This window comes from Anser anser (assembly GCF_964211835.1).
Source record: "Anser anser genome assembly, chromosome: 1".
NCBI lineage: Eukaryota > Metazoa > Chordata > Aves > Anseriformes > Anatidae > Anser > Anser anser.
In genome coordinates this window covers 22877761-22903780 of record NC_139720.1, presented here as the reverse complement: position 1 = coordinate 22903780, position 26020 = coordinate 22877761, and the positions used below count along the sequence as shown (strand labels likewise).

Genomic DNA, 26020 nt, shown 5'->3' with positions numbered 1-26020 from the left:
TGAGCAGGGACTGTCACAAACGGGCCCTCAGTCAGGGCCCTGATAATGATATTTGCTTGCATGACCATTACACTATTGGCACAAATGTGAGTTAATGTGACTCAATGAACTCCATAAAAGAACAAAAGGCTGCTTTTCAGTCATGCAATGTATGTATTTTAGGTATTTATGTTAATATCATAAGAGTATAGATAGGTATGAAATCAAAGTAGCATTTGGCATTGATACAGGTTTACTGAGGATTCAAAAATTAATCAAAAAACTTATTCTGCAAATATATGGAGGTATTAGTAAAACTGACACTTCAAAGATTACTGACAACATAAATTTAATTTAGTTTCTGTGGTGTCAAGAATGAGTCTCCTTACATCTAAATAGACCATAAGAAACCATTTTAAATTTGAAGGAAGTCATATATAATCTTTGTGAGAATAGGAAAATGAAAATCAAATTCTGGATTCTAGTTGAATTGAAACATTTCACACTAAGGTGACAGAATAGATAAAACATCTATATTAAAAAATGCTATGTTGCCTGGGGTTTATTGATAAATGCTGTTTTATTAGGACCAGCTATTCCTGAAGATATATGCGTATGACTTCCATTGATTTCCTTCGGCTTATATTTTGATAATCATTCAGAGCACCAGTGCTTCCTGACATTTCATGCTATTGAGTCAAATCAGCCTTATTGAACAGCTGTAAAAAATGTAGAAACACTGAATCATTCACACCAGGATGGACCTCGGGAGGTTATCCAGTCCACCTTCCTGTCCAAAACAGAGTTCAAACACTGTAATCAGATAAGATATTTAGGTATTTTTTTCAGCAGAGATAAGAATTCAAACATCACATCTTCTCTGGGCAGCTTATTCAAATGCTTAATTGTTCTGATGGTGAGAATTTTTTTTCTTCCCCCCCACCAAATTGTATAGTTGGAAACTCTCCTGTTTCACTTTGTGTCTACTGACTTTCTTTCACTGGCTACCTCAGTAGAAAGCCTAGCTTTCTCTGCATCTCTAGCATCTCTTTAGTTACCTATGTGTAGATAAAAGAACACTGTTATTTACTCTCCCCTTAAGCTTTTTGTTCTTCAGACAAAAAATCCAATTCTCAGTAAAGCAGGATAATCCATTCCTCTGCTGCACTCCTGCTAACGCTGGAGCTATTGGCCAGCTTGGCTGGCAAGGCAGCAGAGGCTCATGCTCATCTTACTGCCCACCAGCATACTGAGGTCCTTTTCAGCAAAGCTGATCCCACAGCCTCTGCCATTACTCCTGAAGGCAGTACCTATTAAAACTTGTTTATTTTGTTCTTGTGCTCGTTTTGGCTGGGATACTGTTAATTTTCTTCACAGTAGCTTGTATGGTGCTATGTTTTGAATTTGCCTTGAAAATAGTGCTGATAACATACGATGTTTGAGTTCTTACTGACCAGTGCTTACACAGAGTCAGGGTCATTTCTTATGCTGCCCTGACAGTGAGGAGGCTGGGTATGCACAGGTTGCTGGGAGGCGACACAGCAAGGACAACTGACCCAAACTGAGCAAAGAGATATTCCATACCATATGACATCATGCTCAGCAATACAAGCTGGGAAAAAGAAGGGGAAACGTTCAGCGTTCATAGAATTATGGAATATCCTGAGTTGGAAGGGACCCACAAGGGTCATCGTGTCCAACTCTTTTGTTTGTCTTCCTAAGTAACCATTATGCAACATGAAGCTCTGCTTTCCTGGAAGTGGCAAAACATCTGCCAGGGAGGGGAAGTGGTGAATGAACTGCTTATTTGCTTTGCTTGCACAGGCAGCTTTTGCTTTAACTGATAAATTGTCCTTATCACAATCCATGAGTTTTCTCTCTTTCAACTTTCACATTCTCCATCATCCCACTGGGGAAATGTAACCAAGCAGCTGTGTGGTACTGGAGCTGCTTACTGGGGTTAAACCACAACAGTTCTACTATGTCTAATAAAATGTGTAAGGTCTTCACACAGAAAGAAGTATAGAATCAAGTTATATTGTTGTTTAAAATAAAAAGACATCAGAAAAAAAAATCCCTGATAATCTTTTGATGAAATCTTTTGTCTAGTCAGAAAAATGGCAAAACTCCTGCTGACTATGATGAGAGTCATGATTCCACTTCATCCCACCACATAAGCCCTGTGTCAAACCATTGGCATGGTAAAATATTATCCTGGGAAGTGGTTACCAGATAGTTGTATTCCACCTGTGGCTGGTAGGGAAGAAGTGGACAATCTAACCTAATCAATCACAGAATCACAGAATTGTAAGGGTTGGAAGGGACCTCAAGAGATCATCGGGTCCAACCTCCCTGCCAAAGCAGGTTCCCTAGAGCAATCAATGTCCTCACGTAATGAGGAGAGGCTGGACCTTGTGAAAAGGTGGATATACTTCATCCTTCCCTAGTGCAAGAGTTATGTCCCTGTACCTGTCTTGAATATGCCCTCTGACAACATTAGGAAGTAAAAGCTCAGGAGAAATGGCTGAAGCATTTTCATTTAAAAAAAAAAAAAAAAAAAGAAACCAGACTGCCAGCAAATGACATTAGCTTAAGGTCAAAATTTACATATAAAATCCAGAGGTTTACTGTTGTTATTGCTGATACATTGTACAAACATACTTCATTATTACAGGCTTTGAACACATTCACATAACAGTTTGTATAGGTGATAACATCCACATCAATATTAGAAGAAAGAAGAAATGTCAGTCAACAGAAAACATTCAACCCCCCCCCCCAAATCAGATAAGAACAAGTTATAAAACAAACATTTGATTGCGATGCTTTACTAGATAAGAGGCAGAAATTAAACTTTACTTTCAATTTGGTATCCAAATTTCCTGTTAAGCAGCTAGCCACTTTCCTATAACCTCAGAGGTTCATCATTCTTCATGCATCTCCTTTTCTCCTTGTCAGCATTTACCTATTGTTACTGCTACAATCTATATAAATGAAGAGACTCTGTGATGGCACAGCTGCTGCAGAGAAAAGTGGCTGCAGTGATTATGTTAATGGGATCGCTAATGTCTTGTATAAACATCACTTTAAGCTGTTGTGCTACTCCATGTGTCACTAGGTGGGTCAATGAAAGATCTTGGGCAAAGTATAAAAATGTTAATAACTCTGTTGGAATGTATTTGTATCTCAGTAGCACCTACAAGCTGAGACCCTGGTATTCGGGGCAAAATATACCCTACATCTTTGTAAAATTCTGCATAATCAGAGGAAGATGGTTAAGAGATCACAAGGAAATAGTGGGATAATGAAAGTATTTACATTAAAAAAGTAATATACCAATGAATGTATCGTCATTAAAATGTTGGAGACCTCTCTGTCCCTATATTTATCATACGTTAAGGAAAAAATATATCTTCCAGCACTAAAAAAATAAAATATCTTTCAGTATGGTCAACTTTCCCAACTTTTCTAGCTGTATTCTTAGACCCTTAAGATATATACCACTTCCCCAAAAGTCAAGGATCAGGAACTATCAGTCTAGTTCATACGTGTCCCAACTGTGGGACTCGACAATATGTCTATGGAGATCTTTTTACATTTCTGCAGACAATGTCAGCCTCATCAGATTTTTGTGGCTAATTTTCTCCCACAGTGAGAGACTGGGGTTGCCCATCAATCCAGGGACCGCTGCAGATATACACCTGACCACATGATGTAGCTAGCTCCTGCCTCAAAGCCATTCTTGAATTGTCCACAGAGAGACATAGATTGCTCAGTTCTATGGTATATCTTTATTGACAAAAAGAATCTGTTAGGATTTTTGCCACTGAGCATAGATAAAAGCTCAACTTGGACAGCTAATGTCTCTAATGCTAGGTGATATGGTATACATATCCATCTCTTAATAAGGGGGCTCTGTGCTTTCCTGTGGATCCAGTTGCCTGTTAGTATATGTCCTGTTGCTGTTATATTCACATTCAAAACACAAAACTCTTTGTCTAAGTCCCTTGGAAGATGGCAGCAGTTATAGCTACAGACCAGGGAATAATCAATCTTGTCTGTAGACAAGACCTCCAAATCTTTACGGCTTTCAAAGTCATATCCCTTCCAATTAAGCTTTTCACAAAAATAGGCAGTAAGCCAGGCCAGATCAGCCACAGTCTCCAGTTTTCTTTCAGGAAGAAATGTCACTGAGGCAGACAGCACTCATGTTTCTGTGCATTGTTTTTTGTTGCTGCTGTATGCTTGTTTTGTATGTGTATGTTTTATTTGTTTGTTTTGTGTAATTTACATGGTTTGAATATACATGGTGTGATGTGCTTGCACATTAGACAGCAAGTGCTATAAGCATGGATAACCTAAAGCAATGTCCATGTTCAAAGATGAGTTCAATGTCCTTGCCAAATACAGATGGGAAGACTTATACTGGCAAATACTGATCAGTGGATCTCAACAGGCTTTAGGCTTATGGTATATAACATGGAAACACAAATCTGTGTATAGACTTGGTGCAGGGTGTACTCTGTAAGTACCACTGGCACAAGTCTCAGTTCTAATAATGACTCTGTACTACATTCTACTTGGATTTTGGCATTCAAAAGCTTTGGTTTGGCTACTGAAAGACAAGATACAGTATTTTCATTGTATAGCAGCCTGCCAAGAAATTTATGTAGCAGTTTGTAGTACCAGTTATGTGAGAAAGACACATGCTACCCAGCCCCAAAATAAATATGGAAAAATGCCAAGGAAAGTGACGGTGTAGTTTGGTCTCATGCACCTGGAGAATAAATGTTTCCATGACAGTGAATGAAAAAAAAAAAAAAAAAAAAAAAAAAGAAGAGATTGCAAATGTCTGCACTTTGGTTTATTTTTGTTGCACTTTGGTTTATTTTTGTTGTTGTTTTGTTTGTTTGTTTTTAGATATACTCTAGGTGCCTCTGAATGAAGTAGCTTGAGCACTGAAGGTGGTTCATGGTGCTTTTCCAAAGTTAATATAACCCATTTCTTGTTTATCCTAATGGGAGGAGTGCCACAGAGTATCACACCACCATATTAGCCAACACACAAACCAAGTTCTTTAGCGTTAGGTCAAACTGCTCTTTTTAGCTCTGCCTTGGTCTGTGCTAACATACTTCCTTATGTATTTTGTTTGGCTCTTCAGCAACTATCAGTGAGTCCCCATAAAACTGTATGTTAATATCTCCAGATATGTTTCAAACATCTGTAAAAATCACCTTAAAATATGTTTCGAAGGCAACTTATGCTGAATTGTTTCAAGACCTTTCAGGCCTTGAGTGTGAAAGGGACTAAGATGTATTTGTGGAATACTGAGAAATCACCTTCAGTATTGAAAATTGTTTATGTGATTTTACCTGGCTGTGAGGTACATGCAAAATGCTTGAATATGTAATTCCATTTTAACTTGAGAATGAAAAAAAATATTTATTTTTAAAAAAATAGATGTCCTGTTAGAACTATGAGTGAAATGACACAATCACTTGTTAGAGTAACTCTACTATACTACAATATTTTACCAAATATTCGGTCTTAACAAGGTACTACAAGACACCTTTCACCCAATTGCTCAGTTTTAGGTTATTCCTCCCTAGTATAAATTTGTTTATGTAATTCCAAAATACTCCTATAATGGGAATTAAGAATGGAACAGTCTAGATACATACGTATGCCAATAAAATGACACCATTCAAGCCTCTGGAAGCATCTAATGCAGAAACATAAATTTAAAGAATTGATAGTGGCGTATTATTCACTGATTTCAGTAGGATCAATTATATTACTCAGAGGTGAGAAAAAAAGGCATGCAGGCTGAAAGCAGGTATGAAAGCAGTATGCTGCTCCTTACATAAATAATCCTGTTTCCTTGCAACTTACTGGAAGGCATATGCTCCATGGTTACTGATGTGGTGGATACAGACTTTGCAGTGGCAAGACAATGTGATTTATGCATTTGATGTTGTTGCAGTTGGCCAGTTCCATTTTTCCCCAAGCTGTCTTGATAAGTGTCATGGTTTAACCCAGCAGGCAGCTAGAGTACCACACAGCCATTTGCTCACTTCCGTGGTGCAGTGGGATGGGACAGAGAATCAAAAGAGTTATACATGTGAGAACGCATCAGGGGAAAGAAGGACAGTGTAATAAGAAAAAAAAAAAAAAAAAAGCAGTGATGAACAACAAAATTGCTCACCACCAGCTTTATGGTTGAGCATGACACCATATGGTATGAAATATCCCTTTGGTCACTTCGGGTCAGCTGTCCTCACTGTGTCCCCTCCCATCCTCTTGTACACCCCAGCCTCCTCACTGACAGGACAGCATGAGAAGCTGAAAAGTCCTTGGCTTTGTGTAAGCACTGATCTGTAAAAATTGGTCACTAAAAGTCTGAAATTACGACAAAAAAAACTAGAGAAATTTCATCCCAATATAACTGTAAACTGGTGTTTTCAACAGGCTAAACATTAAATATTCAAATTATCCTTGAAAGAAAATAAAAGTTGGTGTTTTGGATTTATTCCTTGGAAAAATACACATTAAAGAAATAAATTTGGAATGTCATGTGATTTCTTAATTATATAACCCTTTTGTGCTCTTGACAATATGTCTTTTGCTTTTATTGGATAAACTCACAGCTGTTATTTTTAATTATAAGTTTTAATTTTTAGTTATTAGTTCCTAGTTTTAGTTTGGTTGGATCAGTTAGATCGTTATTTTTCCTCTGAATCAAGGGATGCTTAAAGGATGCTTAATTTAATTTCTGTGTGTGGCCGGAAACTGATACTTAAAAAGCCATTATGTACCAATTATTTGAAAATTTATTATTATCACTTTAGATAGATACCAATGTCTCTTTTTGTGTATTCTTCATTTTTCCTCTGATGTGTTACCCTGTTAAACTTTCAGACCAAAATGCTGTGCAGCAAAACATTCAGAGAGCCCACTGGGAATCTGGTCACGGCCTGTTGCTGAAATATGTGCCTGAAATAGCCAAAGGAGCTCTGAGGTAGTGTGAGGTGACCTAAGCAAACTGCTGGATCAGCATTCCTTGCTCACGACAGTTCAGCAGTTGAGCATCTGAACCTATGTTTCTGTGGTGTCTGTCTAATGATAATTCAGGGAATGCTATCTGCAGTTTGGCCACATACTTATGATTAAATATTTACTTTTTAAATTATTAATTGTAATTATTAATTAATTTTCAAACTTCCATTTGATTTTCAGAAATGCTGGATGTGGCTGAAGTAAGTTCGTTTGTCCAATTCCCTCCGGAAAACCTGTCTGCTTCTTTCAGCTCAAGTAAGTGTCCTTTTCTGGCTGGTTTACATTATAACACCAGAAATAAAACTGTTTATTCTTCATGTACTATCACAGTAGAAATGTAATGTGGTTCATGTTGTCTCTCCCTCTGAGAAAAGCCAAGAAAGTCAATTTCTCACATGGGTTCTGACTTCCATAAACCCTAATTCAAACTGATAGCAAATTCCCTTTTATTTGGGCAATTGGTAGTCCTGGCATATTTCCGACCAGAGGCCAAGAAGTTAGGAACAGTCATCCAGAATGCTACAGCTATGATTTCTTTCTTTACCTGTAGACAAAATTTGACATTTTAGACAGTTGCCTGATAAACTTTTGTACTTTAGACAATTATGCATGATACATACAGCCATTAATGCTGCCAGCCCACTTAACCCTATTTGTAAAATCACATATCAGTCTCAAATACTTAACACTGTAGTCTTGAATACTTCCTTCTCTTTACTCAAGCTTGCTTCTGTTTTGATTTAATTCCATGTACAGAATGTATATGTTTCACTACAAAAATGTCTTTTTTTTTTAAATTCTCCAAAAGAATATCTAAAATATGTACCTAGTCAAGGTGCACATTCTTATCTATAATTAATAGACACAGTCTTTGAAGGATGTGAGATTATTGAAGTATACTTTCAATTTATTTGTTTATTGGTGTTGCATATATATCTTGGTCTTAAAAAACAGTAATTTTTAATCAGTTACTGCCTCCATTTTCTTACTTCCTTCTCTATTGCTATAGTCTGCCTTATGGCCCCACTGAATTCCTATAGGAGTGTTACAGGTCTTTCACACCAGTTTGTTTCCTATTCCTCTAAGGCTCTTCAGGTTTCCTTCAATGGCCCTTCTTTACTTCTTATTCATATCTTAATTTGTCCAGCACAAAGTGTGTTTTTAGCCACAGAGTAACTCAACTTCAAGAGAAACAAATAAACAAACGAACAAAAAAAAAAAACACACACTGCAATGTCTAGATAAAGAACTTAATGACCTTTTGTCTACTTTTCAGTTGTCATGTCATGTTGTCATAAGCACTCAACTTTGTGACAGTAAAATCCCATACTGCAGACATAAACCTAAACAATCTTTATGTTGCCCAGCTACTTCTGAATCTTCCATTTTGCAAAACACGGCTTGTATTCTCAGAACAGGCATTATCATTTCATGCCAACTGGCTCAGTTGTATGTTATAATTGAGACTTTATTTCTCTGGAAATTGTAATTTGGCCCAAATCATGGTATTTAGGACCATGAATTTCTTATTTTGTCTGATTTATAAAAACAACTGAATTTAAAGAGTTAAAAATCTCAAGTAGTATCTTTAAGTCTAGACTATTGGCTATTTTAGTATGAATAGTAATTGTTCCACCTGGGACTGTTTCCTCCTTATTAAATAATCAAACATTCAACAAGACAGAAGGACAAAACGAGAAACTGCAAACCTGATTGTACAGCCTGCTGTTTGGTGTTCTCTTCTGGGATATGGAAGAGTCAGGTTACAAATTCAGTTTATTTATTTATACAAAGAGAAATAATGTCAATTGCATTCTAAGAGGAGTTCAAACTAGAATGTCCAACGACTTGATGATTGGGCTCCTGTGGGAAAAGAATTCGCACGGAGCTTTGCGCTGTTTCACGCATCCCTGAATTAGAGATAATGAGGAAATAAGCGGTAGAAACAAAAACTTAAGCAAGGTCGAGATAAAGTAAATTGGCTACAGTGTTAAAGATGAGCTTTGGGCAGTGGCCAATTGCTGGCTGGCTCAAGGCGCGTGTCTGAGGGTCTCTAATGAATTGTATGACAGATTCGGGCACGTGGACAGGGTGTGGGGCTACGGGGAAAGTATATGTAGTAGTGAAAAAGGGCAATAAATGTCTGCTATTCAAGAGCCATCAGGAGTCCGTGTCTTGCATCCCTTCAGGCTACTCCCCTGGGATGCTGTGGGGACACCTGTCTTTCAATTGACGTGCTAGTGGATATTTAATAATTTATATACAGTAAAAGTACTTCAAGACAAACTCATACCAGACTATCCAGCACCTCAATGGTTAGGACACTTATTTACAATTCCAACAAACCTGAACACTTTGATCCAATCAGAATCCTAAATCAGAAAACACAAAAGTTTGAAAACAGTTTCTTCTCTCCTGGAGAAGTGCTTTGAGCTCTGGACTGCTGAGTAAAAGAGGGCCAAACTCTTCATCTCCAAGTTTAGTGGAACAGTGGATTTGAGAGATTGCTGACCTGGAACTGGATGTTTAGTTGCTGAAGGGGATCTTTTTAATTGAGAATATATAATACTAGGTGCCTACTTTGAGGTATGAAATTCTCTACACTAAGAGATAATTTAGAACCCAAGACTATAGTAGACTGCACAGTGTCTAAAGACTATAAATGCCAAACATCAATATTAGACAACTTCATTTACAGGTACTGGAGAACAAATTACTCATTTATGTATAAATTGCTTGTATATATATATATCACAGAAGAAATAAGGCTACTACAAAATGATTAACAGTACAAATTAGTTCCAATTGGTCCAAAAATTAATATTTTATTTAAATCTCTTTTTTTGTGTGTGTGTGTAATCATATTAAAATGCTTAAAAATTAAAAGTGTTTCAAATAGAAATAAGTGATAGGAAAACTATACTTTTTTTTTTTTTTCTGGCATCTCATGGCTCATTATTTCTTTATGATTAGCCTTTATAAAGTAGATTCATTTACATAGTACATCTGATGTTTCTACAAGTATTCCTCAATGAATAAGGTAAATAAAAGCAACAGTACCCTAGTTAATCATTGGAAAACACAACCAAGCAAAGAAAGACAAAACCTTAGATAATCCACTTACCTTCTAAAAAGGCATTATTAACCAGAACTGGTTACTTTTCTGTAATAAAAAAGAATTCAGCCTAGTAGTATTCTTTTCTGTCCTTTTAGCACATTGTGGACTATTTATGATAAGTTATTTAATTACTATCTCCATAACCAGTCACTGAGGATAGTTGTTTGATGAATGGTTTTAATGTACATTCTAGAGGCACAGACTTGGTCACCCAGTTCATACAATCAAAGTCCAATAAAAAATACTTGCTTCCAATCTATGAGAGTAAGGTAAGGGAGCAGGTGTGGGATCATCCTGTAAGTATGGGCTAATGTGCTGTGTCCTCCTTATAGCTGCTTGTGGCTGCACAGCCTCATACTTTAGAGCTAGAATTCACATTTCTAGAAGGGAATCAAAACTACATGGGAAATAGATCACTTTATCTTGACTATGGGGGAAATAATTACTTTCTTTAGAGAATATTAACTTTTCAAGTGTTAAATTAATACTATGCATAAGTCAGTAAGAGAGTCAGGTGAGAATCAGTTCTTGTGAGAACCCACCTGGAGTACTCCTTCCAGCTCTCGGGTCCTCAACGTGAGAAAGACATGAACCTGTTAAAGCAGGTCTGGAGGAGGGCCACAAAAAATGGTTAGGGCTGCAATACCTCTCCTGTGAAGAAAGGCTAAAAGAGTTGGGCTTGTTAAGCTTGGAAAAGAGAAGGCTCTGGGGAGAATTTATTGCAACCTTTCAATACGTATAGGGCCTTATAAGACAGACAGAACAAGAGACTTTTTATCAGAGTCTGCAGTGATAGGAGAAGGGGTAATGATTTTAAACATTTAGGTTCCACTTAAGGAAAAAAAAAAATTGAGTGTTGTGAGACAATGGAACAGGTTCCCCAGAGAAGTTGTGGATGTCTGGAAGTGTCCTATAGTGAAAGATGTCCCTGCCCATGGCAGGGAGTAGACTAGATGATCTTTAAAGGTCCCTTCCAAACCAAACCATTCTATGATTCTTTCTTGGTACAAATATGCTTATTTCCCTTGGACACCTATAATGCCTGGATATGCATGAAGGGAAAAATACAAAGATGTCTAAATTTCTCTGTTTATCTAACTGAAATTATTCAACTAGAGCTCAGAGGAAAGTAAGGAAAGTGAACTTTAAGCCTGAACAGTTTGAAAAAAAAACAGACTAAAATTTCAGAGAAAACCATGGAATGTCATTCACATAATTGATACAGGGAAAAAAAAAGTAGGAAGAGTTGCACAGAAAACTAATATTGTAAACTATCTCTGTTCTTGTTATCATAAATAATAAAAATAGTTACAAAAAAAAGATCAAATTTACATTATTATCATATTAAATTCTACTTATTACTACGTGTGTCAGAAACTCATAAGTGAAAGAATTAATGTTTAGAAGCAACTGCCAATTTTAATATCTCCCCAAGCAGTGAAATTATTCACTCAACAACAATAAAAATTGTAATTGATCACCATGAAAAAAAATGTATTATCTGCATTGTGCAGGGAAATAAGAGTAGTAGTAATAATAGTAATAGTAGTAATAGTAATAGTAACAGTAACATTAACAGTAACAGTAACAGTAATAATATTACCACTTCACCCATAAAATGCATTTTTCCTTTACAACCACAAAAATGTCTCTATCTCATGGGACTTAGAATTTTGAGTTTTGTTTTTGTCTCATAGTCAACAATACGAAATTGTTAGTGAACAGACATAAATGTGAACACAGTGAGTGAGGATTTTTGAATTAAAAATATGAAAATGCTGTTAGCTTTGCTTATGCTGGAATATTCTGGGTAAAATGTTTTGGACTTGTACAGCTAGTTTCTATTTGAATTCCCTTTAGATTAAGTTCATCTTGGAGAAAGAGCTTCACATAGAAACAAAATCAACAGCTTTCATAGTTTCTGACTTGTTGTAGCAAGCACAAGAGAAAAACAGTCCTATACTTCTACAGTTTAAGAAAATATACAGATCTTTTTTTTATTTTTTTGTGAAATAATTGCCTAATGGTGTGGTTTGAGAGAAGCATGTTACAAATGCTTTTTAACAGCACCAATACTTAATTCTTTAAAATGTCTGATTAACAAGATTGTTGATGGCTTGGAGTAAAGGAGATACAAAACTATGACTCTAAGTGCATTTATTTTTAATAATCCTGTCTTACAAAACCCATATATATTCGGAGTGGTTTGAGCTTGGCTTGACTGCAAAGGCTTGTGGGTTGTTGTCATCTCAGAGAGGATGACAAGCTGTAACAGAAAAAAAAAAAAAAGAAAAAAAAAAAAGGAAAATACCTTCAGGTTCTGTAACTCTTTGTAAAATTACTGTCCATTTTGGTAAAAATGTTGTATTGATCCTATATTTGCAGTCTCTTAACACTGAACCAGCTCTCAAATTTTTGCAGTTACATGCAGTAACTGCAGTTACATGTCTTCTTAATAAAATTGATAACAATCAATAAAAAAAATATATATATACATATATCATTCCATGATATACACACAGGCTGAAAGTTGAAAAAAAAAAAAAAAAAGCGATAAAGAACTAAAATAAATACTTCAATACATAAAAGATTCTGAAGTTTTTAGGAGCTATTGTATTAGTGTAAAATTTTTTGGTGGTGGTGATGGTGGTTTTTTTTTTTTTTTTTTATTCACTTTGATCATGTTGCATTATTTCTTAAAGAAGTAATTTCCAAGAGCAGGATAATGATGTAAGTGGGGATACCAAACCAAATAAACACTGGACATAGAAATGAGGGGCATTGAAAAGATACAGTGCCTAAAACATTTTGTACATTTTGTACAGTGCCTTAAACATTTTGCCTTAAACAGTTTGTAAAAGTGTTTTCCTAATTTTTCTTTATTTGTATTAAAAAAATATATACATATATAAGATTAGGAAACTGCACACATTAAACAATTAGGTTATTTCAGTAACATTATGTCTTGCGTTTAAGCATAATGGCAATGATTAATGTTTGTGTTATGTCAGCTGCCTACATTTAGGAAAAAAAATTAGGAATTAGGTTATTGAAATAAGGTTCTGAGAAAATAAGTGTCCCTTTACAGATTTTGATTACTGCCAATCTGCATTTATAAACTGAAGCTCTTAGTGCTGGTATTTTTCTACCAAATATCAAAGTAAGGCACTTGATTCCTAAGCAGATAATTAGTTGAAACGCAGTAGAAGAATACAAAATTGAGTTTCTTTTAACCTGAGTGAATTATACATTGTCTGTTGACATCAAAGTTAAGGACACAACTTAATTCCAGGAAAACCTGCATGAAGCTTTTCTGAATTATAATTTCAGTTGCAATTTCAGAACAATTCCTATCACCATATAAATGTTTGACTGTTTCAGTTGTGCAACCTTTGTAAATAGAGATCAGCATACAAAATATTCTTCCTTTTTGGAGACAGGTACAAGAGATGCAAATACTGCAGTCTTTTATACTTTCACTCCTCAGACTTCCTTCAATATGCATCAAAAGGCCATATATTGTAAAACATGTGAAAACACTGCAGATTGAGAAAGAGTGCCAAACAACCACAGCTGTGTAAGAGCTTAGCAATAATTCTTGTCACAAGAGCATTATGCACTCTAAAAATTATCAAATTATGCATTTTATTAGGTGTTTGTATGTGAGTTGTGGGAGTGAAGATAATAACTAGTGGTTAAGGCTAGCAGGATTCAGCTGTAAGATCTAGAACTCATTTTTCATATATATGAAACTTAGCAAGTGTTGTGTCATATTGTGTCCACCTTGCAAATAGGCACAGTCCTGAAAGCCTACATCAAAGAGCCATGTCAGGACTAGAGTATATATCACCAGCTTCTTCAATTGCTGTTTTAAAGTAGCTGTGTTATGAGACGCCAACCAAAGTCTCCCTTTAAAATCAGTGAAAACAAAGAGACTTAGGTCATTCCATCTACTTCAGATATGTGATTTAGGATATATATGCCCAAGCTCCAGTGTCTGCAGAGGGTGCCGACACAACTAGTTTAGACTGAATATCCAGCATTTAGGCAGATAATGTTTTAAATTAATCTTTAATATAGTCAAGATATAGTACTAGCTTAGCTGTTTGTATATTTATATTTACTGACTGGATATTTCATGGAAAATTATATAACATTTAGGACAAAATGAGTTTGAAACTGCATTTCTTTTTTATTTTATAATTCATCTCATCCATCAGTAACACATTCTTCTGTTTTAACAAAATTACTTATCTCTGTACCAGGTAAATTTCTGTTAACTATTTTCTCATCCTGATCCACTATGAAGGACAGTAGGCTCTAAAAATAAATTTTTTTGTAGGTGTGCTTTCTGTGTTGAGTGAAGACTTTTGGCATATGTCTCATGAGTCCAGTAGAAGTGTTATCTGTTAATGTTTGAAGAATCAGAACCAGCAGGAAACAGACATCTTGCAGTAAGAATGACTGTCAAGAACAAAGCAAACCAATAACAATTGAACAGTAGTTAAAGAAAATGGATGGGAAAAAAAAAAAAGTTGACACAAGTATACTGCTCATAATAAAGATTATAAATGAAGTAATGTTATTTATCTTCATTTGGCAACCTATGTTAAAGGATAAGCCTTGTGCATGTTGATACTCTAAAGAGAAAATAGGAATCCTGAAAGAATTTATTAAATGTTGTCTGCTGTTTTAGAATTTTCTACTACTATTTATCTTCCTCTTTTATTTTAAATAGTTATTTCTTCCATGCATATTAGAGAATAAAAGTTTTTTAAAAGACTTATGTGGGTTTAAGTTTTGTAGAGAAAGAGGCATTTAGCTAAAAAAAAAAAAAAAAAAAAAAAAAAGGAACTAATTTAGGTGCTCAAGAGTCATTTTGTAAATTCCCCTCTATCTATTCCAACATTTTTTGAATTTAAATTTCTCACTTCTCTTATCTTTCCAAACTTTGTTGTCAATGTAGTTACAGTGAATTATTTAAAAAACTACATCACTTAGAAGTAAGCTGTCATTACATACAGACAGTTTGCTGTAATTATTTTAAGGTAAAATTCCCAGCAGGGGTAGTCATTAAAGCTAAAATCCATTTGGTTCTAGTGCTTCATGTTTCATGCGATCTTATTGTTTCACCAAACTATAAAAGGAAAAACAGATTTTCTTTTTCTTCCCATAGTGCTATCTCATTTCTCAGGTGTTTAGTTACTTTGGTTGCCAAGATCTGAAGGAATATCTGTGATTTTGATTTTCCTTTGTCCATTACTTTATGGCTGCTAAAGATCAGTAGAAAAGGAAAACAATGAAATTACATAGTTTTATAATCTACCATGTACTATCGAATTACACACGGGTTTGCTTGTTTGTTGTTATTGCTGTGCTCCTGCTTACTGCTTTTGCTGCTTTTTAAATGGTAGTCTATGATCGCAGAAATTGAGACGTAAAACACATCAGAAACATGTCACTTATTCCTCACTCATTTATAAGGAATAAAGGTAAATAGTGAATTTATATTCTTGGAGAAAGAAAACCTCTTCCTTTAATTACTCTTTAAAAGTTATTATTATTGCATTGACAGAAAAATGACTCTATTAAGTGTTTATGATCCAGATCTAAAGATCTGATGGATAGAGACAGTTCCCTTGATCACAATGATTTACATGAGACTAAATTCAAATTATGGATTATTCTCAACTTTTTATTTAAAAAAACCTTTAGGGTGTAGACCTTAAAGGACTATAAATTTAATCCTGTTGATGTCCTGATGTTCTGTTTTGTAAGAAGACCATAATAATCACTATAATACACTTTTGCTGAAATACAGAATACATCTCTACTATTATTGCTTTTTTATTATTATTATATCTATTAATTTGAAATACTAAGAATATATTATTATATGCTATCACATCTTTTTTTAAAGTCACTATTAAAAAAAATCGTGTTTTTTTAAAAAATGGCCACACAAGGCTTGCCTCATCTCACCTAATTTTGCTGTTAAAAAGTTAGTCTTTTTTAATGACTAATGGCATAATTTAAATAATTCTAAGGTCCCTCAGGAAGCTACCTCCAGAATATAATTCATCCTACCCAAGACACCTATTTTAGGACAGTATGAATCATCCTCTGGAGGTTTCCATGTTACTCAATCTGCTTTGGAAGGAGACTAGATTAGTAGGTGACGCAAAAATTCAATAGCTAAAGATATGTGAAATAAGTGCTGTTTCCAGTGACCCTCCTAAATTCCCATTAGAATCAGATTCTTAAATATCTGTAGTATATTAGGACATGGACACATACATGGGTTAACCCTTGGCAAATTGAGCTGTCTTGATTTTAAATTCAGTCTGGATGAATAAGGAGTTAATTTTAAATTAATTTATCTTTAAAGGTTAATGCTTACAACTACTGACCTTTCAATATACAGACTATTTCTTTCTTGTACTCCAAAATGTATGTCCTGTTCATTCATGCAACTGTCATGGTGCAATTTTGTTCCAGGTTTATGCCTCAAGTTTTACTGTTTCATTCATTTGCTTGTAATTTGCATTACTCATGTTTGGTAGTTGCTGCTGAAAGTGCTTGCTCTTAAAAATGGTAATAATTCAAATCATTCTAGCTGGTTTTATTTGCAGAAGATAATACTATCAATACAACAAGTGGTAGTCTGATAATACTAATTTAGTAAAAAGCGATGCCTGATATTGTTTCTAAAAGTTAACTACAGGTTTTTCTTGATAGCAATAAACCAAAATATATCAATAAATACAACAGAAAATTGTAAAGTAAAAAAAAAAAAAAAATCTTTTTCACAAAACAAAACAAAAAACAAAACAACAACAAAAAACAGCACAAATACTTTTTGGATTTCCCAAGTCATAAAGTAGTCTTGTAGATCTATATTTGACCCACTGGCTAAATAAAGGCAGTAAGTATAACCAAGATTCCTGCATTCAGATGCCATCTTCTGCTTAGTTTTAAGACGTAGCTTTATGACATCTAACCTCAATTTAATGACAACATAATATTGTCTTACTCAAACAAACAAACGAGCAACAGCAACAACAAAAACTTATTTAACTTTAGACAGAACTTTAAGAATAAAGAGTGTTTAAGTACAGAGGAGGGCCACGAGGGTGATCAAAGGGCTAGAAGACTTCTCCTGTGAAGACAGGCAGAGGGAGTTGGGGTTGTTCAGCCTGGAGAAGAGAGGGCTCCAAGGAGACCTTATAGCGGCCTTCCAATACCTGAAGGAGGCCTACAGAAAAACTGAAGGAGGGACTCTTTATCAGGGAGTGTAGTGACAGGACAATGAGTAATGGCTTTAAACTAAAAGAGGGAAGGTTTAGTTTAGATATAAGGAAGAAATTCTTTACTCGGAGGATAGTGAGGCACAGGAACAGGTTGCCCAGAGAAGCTGTGGATGCCCTACCCCTGGAAGTGCTCAAGGCCAGGTTGGATGGGGCCTTAAGCAACCTGGTCTAGTGGGCGGTGTCCCTGCCCAAGACAAGGGTGTTGGAACTAGATGATCTTTAAGGTCCCTTCCAATCCAAACCACTCTATGATTCTATGATTCCGTGATTCTGTGAGTCTATGGTAAAATCTTGAAGTCAGTAGAATGAATTGGACTTTTGCCAATGATTCCCATCAGATTAGTATCTCTATAGAGAAACTTCCTATATAGATAAAGCCCTGTAAAACAATTGTTTTCCTCCTTTTGTATCAGAAGATGGAAAGGAAGGGCCCCACAGAAATGCTTGTAGTCTTGACAGAGGCTGTGACCCATATCTAGGAATTAGACTACCAGATTTGTTCTGTGGAATGAAATTGTTTCAAAGAGATGCTTTCTTCTTCCTTCTCCTGATACACCAAAGACATGTACTGATTTTTTTTCTGATGCAGTATCCTGATAATCACTGCTAGTTTATTACTTCACAAAAATTGATTGTGGCTTTTAGAGCTCTGAAGAAAAACATTGTTTTCTAGTAATTTTCATATGACTTTTTTCTATTCTGTTTGACATATACAATAGGCCATGGTTTAAATTGCCAGTGACTCACTCATAGTTTTTTTAGCAAGAGGATCCAAGAGAGATTATTCCATTACATTTTCTGTCCTCCATTTAGCTAATATTGATTTTCTACCACAGAGTTTCTAATGAACTAGAAACCAACCTTTCTCCCTTTATTTACCTTTTTCCTCTATATAGTGCATTAGCATTATCAAAGTATATGTAAATGTGCGTAAGGCAGATTATTTTAATTGCATTCAGAAAAGATTAGAAAACATTTTTAGTGACTCAGAAAAATATCTATATATTCTTTTAAAATGTTATTTCTTAATACAAAATTATTCTACTTGTACATTAATTGTTAGAATTAGAATACTGTTGCTTTCCGCTCTATTGTCTTTACAATGGTTACTATCTGGAATTTAGTATATTTATTCTTGCACAGCCAGCAATGAGGATGTGTACTGCAGATATATGTAAGCTATAATTAGATTACTAACTCAGATACTACTAGCAAAACATCCTGAACAGTCTGGATGCCAGTGAAGCATGACCAGTCAGCCAAGCTACAAAGGAAATATTGAATCTTAAACTGTTACAAAATATAGACAGAGGTATCACAGCTAACTATTTGAGTTCTCACGTGTATCTACTTCCAACTAGCCAGCTAGCAACACGGCAAGGACAAGAAGCTAGAAAAAGAGCAAGAAAGCAGTGCCACTTACTGATAGTTGCTGACTGAAGAATTGCTATGGTATTACAGAGCCATAACCAATATTTTCAGAAGAAAATGATGGCAAGGAAACTAAAACTCGTCTATTTAAAGTAAAAGAAACACTGAAATACTTAGAAAGATGTGAATTTTACAACAAATGAAGACTAAGCCTTAATGTGTTCAAAGGTCTTAGTATTCACTCACAGAGCTTAAAACTAGTCTGAGAGTATAGAAGCAATCACAAAATACATTATTGTAATGGTAAGTGAGACCAGAGTCTAATGAGTCTTACAGACAGCAAAGAAACTTCAAACAGTAATGCAAAGCTCCTGTATGTTCAGAACTATAATACAATTTAATTTCAGTAAACTTCAGAATTCTATTTATCCCTAAGTAACTCTGAAAAAGAGCCCTTGCTATTATTTGCAGATGCTGTTTTGTATTTAAGAAAAGTTAAAAGAATTAGTCATGAAAAGTAAATTAAATAGAATTTGTTCAGCTGTTTAATGCAAAAATGTAGTATAAATATAAGGTCTTACACAGTTTCCAATGTAATAGGCTCAGTATTAGTTGCTAATATTCCATTCTTTAAAAAATTAATCATTAACTTTTTAAAAGTTTTATTTTTTTTAAAAAAAATGTAAATCATTGTTTTTTTAAAAAATAATCATTAACCAATCATTTTTAACAAAACCAGGCTTTGAGCAACCTGTTCTAGTGGTATGTGTCCCTGCCCAAGGCAAGGGGTTTGGAACTAGATGATCTTTAAGGTCCATTCCAACCCATACCATTCTATGATTCTGTGATTCTATGATTCTAATATTATGAAGAATAAATCATTCTGATGGCATTACCTTGCCTTTTAATCGCTCTCTAGTATGGGCAATTCCATGGTGATTCCCACAATAATTATGCTGCTGATGTCTTGAAAATGTTACAGGACACCAGAATGGTTATTGTTTGACAGGACATGTACAAGCACTTACAATAGATTTTAGTCAGAAGCAAAGTTTTGACAACCAAGAAAATCATCTTAAATTTCTAAAGCATGAAGTGTAATAAAAATCAAACAGATCATTGAATGTGCTAGATGGTTACATTTATCATGTTTATAGAGAATTCTGGATAGAATAATGGATATCTGATGAATATGAGAGTTCTTGGAGAACATGAAAATTCTAGGAGAATACTGGATATCAGATATGAATGGAATAAGTCACATGTAATGGTAATATAAAAGAAAAAAAAATAGTAAAATGTCTGCATTAGCAATAATACAAAAAAAACAACCAACCAACCAAACAAACAAAACATAAGATCATAGAATCATCTAGGTTAGAAAAGACCTTCAAGATCATCAAGTCCAACCATCAACCTGATGTACTGAGTCTCATCACCAATGTCCCTTAATTCCATGTCCACCTTTCTCTTACATACCTCCAGTAATAAGGCTCCACCACTTCCCTGGGAAGCCTGTTCCAATGTTTGACAACCCTCTCCATGAGGAAATTCTTCCTAATACTCTGTCTAACCCTCCCCTGGTGCAACTTGTGGCTGTTTCCTCACATCCTATTGCCTGTCACCTAAGAAAAGAGACCAACATCCTGCTTGCTGCAACCTACTTTAGGGTAGTAGAGAGCAATGAAGTCTCCCCTCAGCCTCTTCTTCTCCAGACTAAACAATCCCAATCTCTCAGTCACTTCTCATATATTTTATTTTCTAGTACCTTCACTAGCTTTGCTGATCTTCTCTGTATACACTCAAGGAACTCAATATTCTTCTTGTAGTGAGAGGCCCAAAACTGAACACAGTATTCAAGGTACAGTTTCACTAGTGCCACATACAAGGGCACAGTCACTTCCCAAGTCCTGCTGGCCACACTGTTTCTGGTGCAGGTCAGGATGCTGTTGGCCTTCTTGATCACCTGGGCACACTGCTAGCTCATGCTCAGCCAGCTGTCAACCATCACCCTGACGCCCTTTTCTGCCAGGAAATTGTTGTACTTATGAGCGTACAAATGATGTGGTAGGTCACCTACAGTTTCCCATTGGATTATGGGAGCTTCATCTCACTCCCTGTCATGGTCTTCCAACTCAGGAGGCTGAGGGCTAAGTAACCAGCGAACAATTGGCCATACTAATAAAGACAAGAAAGCAAAAAAAAAATGCTTTAAGTACCTCAACCTTATCCTCATTTTTCATCATTACATTTCCCCTCACATCCATTCAAGCATGGAGATTCTCCTGAATCCTCCTTTTTCTGTTGATCTATTTATAAAAGCATTTTAATTGTCTTTTACTGCACTAGCCAAATTGGGTTTCAGTTGGGCTTTAGCCCTTCTAATTTTCTTCCTGGACTGCTTGACAATAGCTCTATAGCCCTCCTGAGTTACCTGCCCCTTCTTCTAGAGTTCATAAAATCTATTTTTCTTCCTTATTTCCAAAAGAAGCAATCTGTTCAGCCAGGCTAGTCTTCTAACCCTGGAGGTTCAACTTTTAGGCATCAGGACATCCTGCTCCTGCATCTTAGACATTTCATGCTTGAAGAAGGTACAGCCTATCTGGACTCCTTTACCTTCCAGAACTGCTTCCCAAAGGACTCTGTCCACCATGTCTCTATATAGCTTGAAGTCTGCCCACTGGAAATCCAGGTTTTGCTGACTGCCTTCCTTACTTCACCAAAAATCAAAGCTATCATTTAGTGATCACTGTACCCAAGACAGTCAACAGCCATCACATTACCTACAAGTACTTCCCTGTTTGCAAACAACAGGTCAACTGGGGCACCTTCCCTCGTTGGCTTTCTCACTACCTGTGTCAGTAAGTTAACCTCCACACACTCCAGGAGTTTCCTAGACAGTTTACTCTGTGCTATTCCAGCAGACATCTGGAAAACTGAAGTCACCCATGAGATCTAGGGCTATAAGACTTCTCCTAGTTGCTTATAGACTATTTCATCCACCTCTTCATCCTGATTGGGTGGTCTATTCCCACTCCCACCATAACATCTGCCTTATTGGCCTTTCCCCTGACTCTCACCCAGATACACTCAGCCCTTTCATCACCATCATCCAGCTCTAAGCAGTCCCTAACATGTGGCTTGCCAGGTTCTAAAATGTCATATTTAACTTCAGAATACTTTGATTTTCCTTTGTAAAACCTTAAGAGAGACATCAAGGCTATCTTCATTCTCTCACACCCATTCTCTTTGGGAGTTTGTTTGTGTGTTTTCATTTAAAGCAGATACATGCAGTCAAACACACACATTGATTTTCCTCAGGGAACTTCTTTCACATCTGTGTATCACCACTGGAAAGCCTCATTTCCTTACTTTACATGCCCATTAAGGTTTCCTGTGATAATTTCTATTCTTCTGGCAAAATAATAGGCTGAACTCTTTTCCAAGGCCACCAACAAAGCTTTTTGATTAATGTATGCAAATCTCCCAGTTCCTGCTAATCAGACAACTAAAAGAGCATCAGATACAGGTCTTCCAAGTGGATTTTGCGAATGCCATATCTAAGCACATTCTGCAGCTTAGAAATGCAATTTCATAAGTGATTTCACTACTTTTCCAGCATATTTATTTTCTAATTAAGATATCCATCCTTAAATTCTAAAATGATTTTTTTTTTAATTACTCTTAAAAACTGACTTCTATCTTAGAAAGAAAATCTCTGTGAATTTTACAGGTGGAAAGATTTGTTGAAAGGAGAGATTCTTTCCTCTTAAAGAAGGAAAGCAAAATTACCAAAGCATTTAAAGCAGAAATTTTGTACCAACTGAATATAAGATGAAATATATCAACAAACAAAATCAAACCATGTACAGATGAAATATATATATATATATATTTTTAATTAGAAGTGGCATTTATGTTGTACAAAAGAGAAGTAAAAAAGGAAGCTAAGCATACTGTGAGAGCTCTTTGTCTTTGACAAAATGAAGTGGTAAAAAGAAATGTCAATAGTTGGAAGCAGTTTGCTGTGGACAAATATATGTATTTCCACGTGTCTATGTAAAATCCCCAAGGAAAGATAAAGTGCTGTAGAGAAATGCTGCTGTCTTTGTTTTGGATACAGTTCAGCACATTCACCCAAGATACCTGATGGTCATACAGTGGGTTAGCATGGAAGTTCTTCAAGAATACAGTTCCAGATACATAAAATTTTCATTTGTTAAGACAAATAGCAGGTGGGGAACACTATTTTGTAAAGCCAAATATTTCAAGAGCATTTGAAACAAAGGGACTATTTTGTTTCATTTTGTTTTGTTTTGTCTCATTCTGCTTTAGACTAAAATAGAAACAATAGATTAATATTTGAAAGTATTGATCATCTTTGATGTCAAGTATCTACTCACTTTGACAAAACAGTTGAGCAGAGATGTTTACTTTATGTGGCTATCCTAAAAGTGTGTACGGGGCATTTTGGAAAATGCCTGCTTGGAGTTAAGTCCTAATGGGACAATTTTCTACATGTAAAATGGATTTTGTTTTGGGATAAACAGATGTTTCCTATTCTTGTCAACATGAAAGCAGTACTGTGCAGATGCAAAAGGAGAATCTTTTAGCACATGGGGGACTTAAAATATGACTGGTGTTGAGGAGTGTATAGAATTCCACAGTTAGCCATTAAATCAGCAGACATTTTCAATATTACAGGATTAGCCTTAGGTCCTTGAAGTCCCTCTAATTCTTTTGTCAGGCCTAGACCTTGAAGAATTAAATTTCTTAAGGAAGTAGATTAAGATTTTTAGCCTTTAATATGAATTTTATCTTATTCTACACGCATGTGATTTTACTACTAAACTGAAGTATCATCAGTACAATCAATTTCTTTATACTTTGCTTAGATGTACTAAACAAAGCTTCATCCACCATTATTAAAAAGTGGATAATAGAACAAAATTCCACCCTGCAATTCATTGTGCCAGAAATTAGAGGCATGTTATTTCCAGATCCAATGACACAAACTAATGGTGAGTCATTCAATTGTGTTATAAACTGTTGAATTACACCTATTTCAGGGATTTCGTGCCAATCAGACTTTGCAGATGGAATGTGAATTTTGGTAAGTATAACACTTTTAACAGTTACAACACTTATCACAAATGATGCTGACAAAAATTGAGTGAAATGAGCTTCATAGACATCATGAAAATGGTGAAAAAGGATGATTTGAGCAACAAATGCTTTAGTTAGAAAACGAACATATAATTAACAGTAGTCTTCATATCGGTAATCCTAACCTTAAGACAAGAAAATGCTTTTACCATGGAATGAATAACTGAGAAACTTAGGTAAGTAACTACTTGATATATTTTTCTATTAATATACTTTCCACTGCACTATTCAGAAAATAATAATAAAAATAATTGGGATTAAAATTAAATAAAAATATTAAAAAGAAATTTTTTATTCTTGTCAGTTTTCAAATGGACAAAATATGTATTCTTGGAAACTTTTTTTTTTTAAAAAATATTCTGAAATCTGTTTCCACAAAGATAATTTCCTATGATCTTAATGGTGGACAGAAAAATATAAGAATAAGCAGAAACAAATATATTTGGAAGTCTTACAATGATATTTCGTACTAATTTTTTCCTAAACTGAAGAAAGAAAAAAAATAGAGCCTCATGCTCTGTTTATACAAGCCTTGTAAGAAAAAATAGAGCCTCATGCTCTGTTTATACAAGCCTTGTAAGAAGAAAGTATAAATCTATTTATATTATCACAGAATCACAGAGTCATTTAGGTTGGAAGAGACCTCCAAGATCACCTAGTCCAAACTCTGACCTAACACTAAAATATATCATTACGCTCTACATCTAAACGTCTTTTAAAGACCTCCAGGGATGGTGACTCAACCACTTCCCTGGGCAGCCCATTCCAATGCCTAACAACCCTTTCAGTAAAGAAGTTCTTCCTAATATCCAACCTAAACCTTCCCTGGCACAACTTTAGCCCATTCCGTCTTGTCCTGTCACTGGGCACGTGGGAGAACAGACCAATCCCCACCTTGCTACAGCCTCCTTTATGGTACCTATAGAGAGCGATAAGGTCGCCCCTGAGCCTCCTCTTCTCCAGGCTAAACAACCCCAGCTCCCTCAGTCTCTCCTCGTAAGACTTGTTCTCCAGGTCCCTCAGCTTCGTTGCCCTTCTCTGGACTCTCTCGAGCACCTCCATGTCCTTCTTGTAGCGAGGGGCCCAAAACTGAACACAGTACTCGAGGTGTGGCCTCACCAGAGCCGAGTACAGGGGGACAATCACTTCCCTAGTCCTGCTGGCCACACTGTTTCTGATACAAGCCAGGATGCTGTTGGCCTTCTTGGCCACCTGAGCACACTGCTGGCTCATATTCAGCCGACTATCAGCCAATACTCCCAGGTCCTTCTCTGCCAGGCAGCTTTCCAGCCACTCATCTCCCAGCCTGTGGCGCTGCTTGGGGTTGTTGTAACCCAAGTGCAGGACCCGGCACTTGGCCTTGTTGAACTTCATACAGTTGGCCTCAGCCCATCAGTCCAGCCTATCCAGATCCTCCTGCAGAGCCTTCCTACCCTCGAGCAGACCAACACATGTACTTAACTTGGTGTCGTCTGCAAACTTACTGAGGGTGCACTCGATCCCCTCATCCAGATCATCGATAAGGATATTAAAGAGAACTGGCCCTAGTACTGAGCCCTGGGGGACACCACTAGTGACCAGCCTCCAATTGGATTTAACTCCATTCACGATGACTCTCTGGGCCCGGCTACCCAGCCGGTTTCTAACCCAACGAAGCATATGCCAGTCCAAGCCATAAGCAGCCATTTTCTTCAGGAGAATGCTGTGGGAAAAGGTGTCAAAAGCCTTACTGAAGTCAAGGTAGACCACATCCACAGCCTTTCCCTCGTCCACTAAGCGTGTCACTTTGTCAAAGAAGGAGATCAGCCTATTATATTCAGACAGACAGCAGGTGAGGTATAAAACAGATCATATGTTTTGTAGGACATGAGCAATTGACTTCTTAAAGAAAACTTAAATATAAGGAAAAAGGAATGAAAACTCAGAACCTTTTAAAAATATTCTTGTTCTCTAGGTCAATATAAGAAACCACTGATTGCCTTGCTATGAAGAGTTTTATTCTGTGCATTTGGGAGAATAT

At 36.0% G+C, this 26020-nt stretch overlaps 1 long non-coding RNA gene across 1 annotated transcript in view; it reads left to right on the top strand.

Moving 5' to 3' along the window:
- The window catches only part of LOC310892152, a 72928-nt gene that overhangs the window by 37530 nt on the left and 9378 nt on the right, over positions 1–26020 (top strand). Inside the window, exons 3-4 of the long non-coding RNA XR_014577909.1 lie at positions 7216–7290; positions 23904–23947. This is a non-coding gene — a long non-coding RNA (uncharacterized lncRNA). The remainder of the gene's footprint in view (positions 1–7215; positions 7291–23903; positions 23948–26020) is intronic.